The sequence below is a fragment of the Wyeomyia smithii genome, chromosome 1 (assembly GCF_029784165.1).
Source record: "Wyeomyia smithii strain HCP4-BCI-WySm-NY-G18 chromosome 1, ASM2978416v1, whole genome shotgun sequence".
In the NCBI taxonomy this organism is placed as follows: domain Eukaryota; kingdom Metazoa; phylum Arthropoda; class Insecta; order Diptera; family Culicidae; genus Wyeomyia; species Wyeomyia smithii.
The window spans coordinates 68,380,974-68,386,138 of record NC_073694.1 but is presented as its reverse complement, the minus strand read 5'-3'; the positions used below and the strand labels follow the sequence as shown (position 1 = coordinate 68,386,138).

Sequence of the window (5,165 nt, the reverse complement as noted above, 5' to 3'; positions counted from 1 at the left end):
AGCTGCCTCACAATACAAAAATAGAAAAAACTTTGCAAGTCTTTGCAAGTTCAAAACAAGATACAACGTCGATGCGGAGTGGCATTTTTTTGCGACTTCTCATGGTAAAGGCCCATGCGATGCAATTGGTGGCACATTAAAACGAATGGCAAGAAATGCAAGTTAAGCTAAAGAACATGAACATCCCATTACAAGCGCAAAAGAATTGTATGATTGGGCTAATCAGAAAAGTAATAAAAATTCATCAAAAATGTCATTTAGTTGGGTATCATATGAAGAATATGAACAAGGAGTAACAGAATGGAGCAATATTTTCAAAAAATCTAAAATAATAGCTGGCACACAAAAGTATCACTCGTTTGTTCCGATTTCAGAAAATAAGATACAAACGAAGCTGTTTTCAAAAGATGACGAATCATTTACTTATGATGTATATAAATATAAGGTGAAACTAGTTCTGTAAAGTATCTATGTCATAAAAAAATATGTTCCTAAGATAATAAAACTCGAAAATAAATATTTGATTCTTATATATATATTTATATCACTTAAAACATTTAACTCTTTTCTTGAGAACCGTTCGCCCAATCGTTTTGTTGTCAAAGAATGAATTGTATATTTTTGATCAAGCATTCCAATGAACGTATAGTTTTTGCTGGAGAACCATGGACAAATTAAGAACAACGTGTATTTTCCTGAATTTTAATAATTGTTTGAGCTTAAATTAGAAAAAAACTCGAAAACTAATGCCTTTAGAATGTTAACTACCAAGAGCTTTTTGATTTAAAATGACTCTCTGCATCTTTAAAAATCATCAGAAAACAAATATTTTGAAAAATGTTTGAATTAGAATTTTCATAAAAAAATTAATCTACCATAAAAAAATTATTTTTTTTTCTCCATCCTGGACTTTTTTTTAAAAGTTGCGTATTAACGTCAAGTTTCTTTAAAAAAAAATTAAAAAAAAAAAACTCTTTTTTTTTAAATTGAAATTTAATGTTTATTTTTAATTTTTTTTGGTCAAAAAAATTTTTTTTTGTACAGTGTATTTTTTATGATGCATTTTAAATTCCCTGCAGCTCATTCTCAGACAGTTTTTCTATACAACCAACGGTTTCTGAGCTACAATGCTTCGAATAAAACCTATGCCAAAAGGCATACGCCCTTTTAGAATGTAACTCATGGGTGTTAAAAATCTCTCCACCTGTGAAAAATGCTCAGTTTGCTAAGCCAAATACGTTTGCAAAGTTTCATTCAAATCTAAAATGGTCGATTAAATTTTCGCGTATTTCCAGGCGATTTGAAATGATTTTGCTCTATAGTGCATGTAAAATGAACCGAGTCTTTCTTCTTGATATAGTACAGTAACCGATCTTTCAATTGTTTTTTCTTTTATTCTTCCTCGCACTCATTCGTAAAATATTGCAATGAGATTCTGTCACTATCGATATCAAGGTCATTCCTGTGTCTTTACAACATTAAGAAACAAGTTAACAATCAATACGTTTTCAGTCAAGTGATTGTAGTGATTTTAGTATTTAGTATTTAATATGCTTAATGTTTATTTACAAATTATGTGCTTGATGGAGAAACTTTTGTGCAGATTCCAGAAAGGTAAGAATTAAGATGCGTTTGGAACACATCCATAGCAGAGTCCAGTATTCTTATCGTAATAATCTCTGTTTTATATAGCAGCAGGATGCCAGGATTACTGCATGGACATTTGACTTTCGTCTTTACCAGTGAAAAAACCAGTGCGAAACTATATTGATCGCATCAAGATAGGCAGAAACAGAAAACTGTTCCAGAGAGAACCCGTAAGGTTCTACGTTAATTTCGCATAAGTTCTGTGTCGCCCATCCAATCAGCGCCCATCCAAGATTTTCGCAGGCAAGAAAAACAGTGCGCGACTTTTGTAATGTCCTTGCGTTGTGACTCATGCCGTGACGAAGAAAAAATCAAACAGGTGATCTACACATTGGATAGATTTTAAGTGAATACTGGAATGTTTTTACTTTTCTACGTCTCATCCGTTGTACCAGCTATTGAGTCATATAAAATATAAAAAGCAAAGTTTTGTATATTTCATTTTAAAGAACAAACAGTTAAACTAAAGAGAAATCCGTTGTTTTAGTTTTCATATTATTTTTAATTCGTTAATTTTTCGACCCTCGCCTACATTGTTTCCCTCTTTCCAATTATTGGCCGTTGAGATAGCCTGTTGGAACAAATCCCTATTTAAATTTATTAATAGGATGTTTGCTAAAGTGTCCTCTCCGAGGCCAGTCCGAAGGTTCGAGAGAACCAAACCAAGCGCACTGAAAGCTCTTTCGACGGACAACTGGTTGGATGGCGTGGCTAACACAACCATTGCAACCGCGTACAGCTCAGGGTGGGAGGTTTTCCGTCGCAACCAATGATCCCAAACATTGTAGTTGTGGTTTTGTCTTGGCTCTAAGCACAACGACTGTATCTGTTGCAGGAAATTTGTTTCATCTGCTTGGTGTTCTATGTTAACCGATCCACCATACATGTCAATTGAAATTAGATCAAATTCATCACCGTTATTTGACTCCGAAAGTGATTCGTCAGAGAGCGGGGATAGTGATGGCGACTCTAGTAGGCGAATTCACTGCCACGTTTCCATAATGAATTCCTGCAATCAGAGACGAAAGTTGTAAAATTCCATCATGTTTCTAAAAAAACGGTTCTCTGGAATCCTAATAAGCTAAGGTTGGGCCTTGTGACCCAATTATATTATATCTCATCATTATCAGATATTAAAAGTAGTTTATTATAGTCATTATGAACCGATTGGAGATTCTATGAATAGTCTCCACCTGGATTTCAGCTTTCTCGTCAGGCGTAAATACCTTAGACGCGCGATAGTTGAAACGCGGATCGAGGTACAAGGCCATTTTAAATGCTCTAGAGCCGCGAAGACTCGCCAATCTATCCATAAGTGATTTCGTCAAATCGGGAACAAATGGATTTTCCTTGTTCTTTTGCACTTCGGTAACTGCCATCAACCACGCCATGTAGAAATCTGGCAACGAAACGTGTGCCTCTTGCATTTTCTTTGTGCATATATAGGGGAAAGTAGGTAAAGACGGACACTGCGGGTAAGATGGACACTTTTAATATTTCACAAACTAGAATGTATTATGATAGTTGAGTGATGCGAATACCTTCTTTATAGTGTGTTAATGCTTTTGAGTTGCATTATCGGTTTTCAGCAAGCAATCTGTCAAATTTGTGAGTAAAACAAAGAATATTTTCTTGAACGCGCAATTCTATGTAATTTTTATTCCACGGAAAATAGTGAAAAACTCGTGAAACTTACGTGTTTTCATTTGTTCACAATAGTAAAGTGATTAATTAGTCTTTCCTCGGTTTTCTAGTGAAAATCCAGCAGATTTTCGATGTTCCGATGAAGAGCTACGATCGTTTGAAAAATTTACAACCAGGTCGGGCAAGACGGACACACTATGGTAGGGAAAGATGGACACACGGTTTTTTCAAGAATTTTCACATGTAGCATCTGTTGTGTACTACAGATGTTCACAAAGTACACCCGCGAGAGAAACCAGCAGATATTAATCACTTAGCAGTTAGAACAAGCCATTTAGGCGGAGAATTTTCGCCTTCATCGGAACCCATCCTCTCAAACTGTGCACGTGATGTATAGATGGACTCTAATAACGTAGAGTAATGTATGGCCATCACTTAACACATAAATCAAAAGAATACTTAACGTACTACATCTTTTTTGTGAGTATCCACCTTTACCTTCGTAGTGTCCATCTTACCCACCCCAAGTGTCCGTCTTTCCCAACCATGTCAAAAAACAGCAATTTATCGTCTTATTTTTGAAGACCCAAAACCCATAAAACTTGAAGGAAGTTCACTAATACCAAAAATGATTATGAAAACAAATGACCTTGAGTTTCAATTTGTATGACTACTGCGATCTAAATAGCAATACCTAAGTAATTATTTAGATTAAACCTTAGGGTGTCCGTCTTTACCTACTTTCCCCTATAATGGTCGAAAGGCATCGTAGTAGTTTTTTATGAAACTCCAATGCATGGAAAGATCTGAAAATTCGGAAAATATATCAATAGATGTCATTTTCACAATTCCTATACCTACCGAGCTCAGGGAACTGGTCGGCAAGTTGTTCAAAAAATTGTCGTTGGTTGACAAAAGATTCCAGCATTTTGATGATCCCGGCCCACCTAGTTTGGCTCCATACCGGCGGATGAGTTGCACCATGATGGGCAAAATTGGTTTGGTATTTCAATTTTTTGCATTTTTTGCCAATCTCAGTGATTTTTTGTATATTTTCGTTGGACTTATCCACCACATCAAGAATCGCCAACTGCAGAGTATGTACCGCACAGCGAACGAGGTTGCTTCGTTCGCTGAACTCGTTACACAGCTCTGCAGTTATGTCACGTCCCGATTCTGCGTCTGTGAGCATGTCGCCGTCCTCCAACTTTTCGAAAAGTGTCATTTCCAATTCTGTTTTCAAGTGTTTAACGGCTGCTAACATGTTAGCCCCGTTATCGCATGTAACAGAAAACACATTTTCTATTGGAACGTTGATTTCTGCTAGCGTATCCAGAATTTTACTTTTTAAAAATGCAGCCGTTTGGCTTTCCTTCACTTCCAGCATCCCTAGAAACAAAACATTTCATAGAAAAGCCCCTTCTTTGAGCTTAGATACCAGCTATATCAAACATTACGCATTAAAACTTTACTTACCAAGCGTGCGATTAACAACTTTGTCCCCAATAGCGTATTGGACGTTTATGCCCAAAATATGCCGATTAAGGCACGCAGCGGAATCAATTTTGACGCAGATCAACTTGTTTTTCATTTCCTCCGTTAAAATTTCCTTTATGCGCTTCGACATAAAAACAAGATAATTTTTTATATTATCACGGTTCAAAGTGCATCCGACGGCAGACAGTATCGGCTCAAGTAGTTCCTTGAACCCTTCCCATTCGAAACAGGACAAAGGTAGTTTGTGAAAGGCAATCAATTTGACTGAGCAACTAACCAACAGCTGCTGGTCTATCGCAATCGGGCGTTTTGCAATTATGCGTGGCTTCTTGACTGGTGGTACATATTCTTTGAAAAGGCCGTTTGCGTTGGCTACT

General features: G+C 36.5%; 1 pseudogene; it reads right to left on the bottom strand.

The window, feature by feature from the left end:
- Positions 1-2,137: 2,137 nt before the first annotated feature.
- On the bottom strand, positions 2,138-4,678 carry LOC129716804 (uncharacterized; annotated as a pseudogene).
- Positions 4,679-5,165: the final 487 nt, after the last annotated feature.